Source organism: Nannospalax galili, unplaced genomic scaffold, assembly GCF_000622305.1.
Source record: "Nannospalax galili isolate Female #2095 unplaced genomic scaffold, S.galili_v1.0 scaffold102, whole genome shotgun sequence".
In the NCBI taxonomy this organism is placed as follows: Eukaryota; Metazoa; Chordata; class Mammalia; order Rodentia; family Spalacidae; genus Nannospalax; species Nannospalax galili.
This window is the reverse complement of record NW_008351958.1, coordinates 5,060,960-5,064,813: the sequence shown is the minus strand read 5'-3', so window position 1 is coordinate 5,064,813 and position 3,854 is coordinate 5,060,960.

Here is a 3,854-nt window from a genome sequence, read left to right as displayed (position 1 = left end):
AGGAAGGAAGGAAGGAAGGAAGGAAGGAAGGAAGGAAGGAAGAAAGGAACTGCATGCAAGAAAAGTGGATAATCAAATAATCTAAACTCTTATAGGGAAAAAAAATGCAGGGCTTCTATCCTGGGATTTTGTAGTGAATGTTTGTTGATCTAAGAAAAATGTAATGCTCTGGATTACTGACTCAAAAAGGTTAAGAATTTTTCACTCAAAGGAAATGTCTTCATTCTACTTCTGTTGCTGTGATAAAACACCCCAGTAAAAGCAACATTAAAGGAGAAAGCTTTCATTCAGTTTACAGTTCCAAGTTCCAAGCCATCCTTCTGAGGAAGTCAAGGCAGGAACTTGAAACAGCTGGTCACATCCACAAACAAGAGCACCGAGAGAATAAATGCATGCATGCTCATTTGTTTCCAGCACCTTCTCCACACTTACACAGTCCAGGATCCCCTGCCTACTGAATGGTGACATCCACAGTGGGCTAGGTCTTCCCATATCAATTAATATAATCAAGACAAACATGCTCACAGGCCGACCTGATCTAGATAGCACCTCACTGAGACTCTGTCCAGTTGATTCTGGATTGTGTCACACTGATAATCAAAACTAACCATCACAACTCCACCCCTTGTCAATTTGACACACAAATACATTATTTTTAAGCCATAACATTCCTTCCCTTACCCTCCATATTATGTTTATCTCCCAAAATAAAATATAGTCCAACTTTAAAAGTTCCCATAGTCTTTAAATTTTCCAACACTTTAAAAGGCCAAAATCTCTTAAATGTGGGGTCCTATAACATTAAAAACAAGTGATATACTTCCAACATATAATTCAAAAAAAATAAATAAACAAACATTCTTATTTTAAAATGGAAGAACTGGGGCATAAAACAGTCTCACCAGAACAAAACCAAAATCCAGCAGGGAAAACACCAAATACTACAGCTTCGAAGTCCATCATCTACAGCTCATAACATAGTAATGCAATCTTCTGAGCTTCGAGTGGCTTAAGTAGTCCCACCCCTCAAGCTCTGCTACCTTCAGCACACACAGCTTCTTTCTTAGGCTTAAACTGACTCCCTTCCACAGCTGTGGTTCTCCATAATGGATGTCCCACAGGCCTGAGATCGCCAATATCCTATGGCCTCCGTTGTAACTGAGGCTCCACTTTTACATCTTCATGCAATGGCATCTCAGGGCCACTTTGCATGGACTCCAACACTGCCACATGGTCCCTGGCCTCAGCTAATCTCCATGATCCCTTCCATCTTGCATTTTTCATACCTTCAAGACCAGTACCATGTGAACAATACTGACAATACTACTAAGTTCTGCTGTCAGTTGAGGTATAGTCTAACCCCCTTAGACCAAAGTTGACACAGCTTTTGTGTGTTGTTTTCTTCAAAGGGCAGGAAGCATCTTCAATTTAGGCTTTCTTCCTTTTAATGCTTTTGGATCTCCAGAAGATTGAGGAGACGGGTAGGTAAGATCTTGCGCTCAGGGTATCCTTCCTATTATCCCAGTGATGCCCAGTAGATTTCCCTTCTGTGGTGCTGATCTCTTTAACAATCAAAGACACTTTCTTGGCCCCAGCACAAAGCTCTCCCATTCTACTAAAAAAAACCAGTCCATCATTTCTCAACTCAGCTTCAGAGCACAGGTAGACTGAAGCCAAAATCTTAACTAAGGAATCACACAAATGGCCCTTATCCTAGTTCCTGATGGAGTCCTTGTTCCCCTCCAAAACTTCATGAACCAGGTCACCACTGTCTGCAGTTCTCTCAGGAGTCTTATCTTCCCAGCTCACACTAGAATGTCCCATTAAGCTCTGTTGATAGCTTGTCTCATATACTTTATTATATGGTCAAATTTATGTCCCCAAAATGTGGCTTTTCCAGATCAACATACCAAAAACTCTTCCACATTCTTCCCACAAATATAGTTTCGAGGCTTAAACTCATATATTCATATAATCACAGCAATGATCCCACTTCCTCAGTATCAGTTTCTTAGTTTTGTTTTCATTGCTGTGATAAAATACCCCAATGTTCTAGCTTTTTCCTCCGTTGCTGTGACAAAACACTCTGACCACTACCAACTTGGGGAGGAAACGGTTTATTCCTGGGTCACAGTTCATTAGGGAGCCCAAGGTAGGAACTTCAGGGCAGGAACCTGGAGGCAGGAGCTGGAGCACAGGCCATGGAGGAACACTGCTTACTGCTTGCTCCCCTAGCCCATGCTCAACCTGCTTTCTTATACAACACAGGCCCACCTGCACAGGGATGGCCCCACTCACAGTGGGCTAGGTCCTCCCATATCACTCAACAATCAAGAAGATGCCCCTTGGACATGGCCACAGGCCAGTCCAATGAAGGAAATTCCCCAATTGAGGCTTCCTCAACTCAGGTGTATCAAGTTAACATTAAAGCTATCCAGCACACCCAACAAAAACATTTTTAAAGGAGAAAGGGTTTATTCCACTTACAATTCTAGGTTACACCCTATCATTGCGGGCGGGAACTTGAAACAGCTGACTGCATCCACAGTCAGCAGTGAAGAGAGAATTAGTTCATATGTGCTCACTCATGCTCATCACACTTTCTACACTTACACAGTCCAGGATCCCATGCCTAATAAATGGTGCCATCCACAGCGGGTTAGGTCTTCCCATATTAATTAATGTAATCAAGACAATTCCCAACAGACATGCTCCCCTGATCTAGACAATCCTTTATTGAGACTCTCTTTTCTGATTGTATTAAGTTGACATTTTAAAACTAACAATCAAAGGAAAAGAAAGCCATGTTTTCAAAGATCTTTAATGACTTTAATCATCCCCTAAGGAAACCCAGTAATGAAGAAGATTGCAGCAAAGCGTCCAGGAATTCAGACATGGCTCCTGGCTCCATTCTTAACTAAGATAGTGGCCTCAAACAAACCAAAAGACCTCTTTGGACTTCTGTTTTCTCTTATCTAGAGAGAGAAACTGAAGTTTCTCCAAAGCCTCTTCCAATTCTAAATTTCTTAGATTCTGTAGAAAATGAACTCAAATTAGATACACCTTAATCTTATTTAGAGACTCTTACCAGGTTTATATTTTATAAAATATGGTTCTATGCACCTAAAGCTAAAATGCTCTCTGTTTCAAATATTCAGTTTTCCAAGTTGGCAGCCAATGTATACTGAATAAGAGGCTCATCAAAAGAGAAGTCTTTATTTTTCTGACAGATTCCAGTAATAGAGTATGCATTATAGAATCCAAACGTATTAATTGAAACACACTGACTTGACCAGAACAGAGATAGACAAAATTATAGACTGTGAACATGTAGATTTAAATCTCTCTGGGACTTTACACTACAAAAACAGAAATGACCAGCAATAGATTCCACCGATTTTTATAAACATTCATTTCCAATTCTTTTTTAAAAGACAATGTGATAGTTGGAACTTTTGATAATGACGTAAATGTAATTCATTTTTATAGTTATTGACCATGAAAATAATTATTACAACACTAATGGATTATAACAACAGAAAAATGTGACAAACTGTTCTCAACACTACAGTATTTCTCACTACAGTTCATAGCTTTTCGTTTATTGTTACCACATCTTAATTATTCTATAATGTTCATGTATGGGTTTTTTCCTCTCTTTTTTTTCCCTTTTTTATTTGAATTTTGGGGAACTTCAAATAATATATTTTATTGTACTTAGGTTCCCCTCTCCTATCTGCACCACCCTTATTACCATCCCACACCTAATATCATATATTTTATTATACAGTCAAATTTGTGTGCCCATATGTTCTTTAGTGTTAATTCATGCACTGGAGCCTTGTTAACCTACA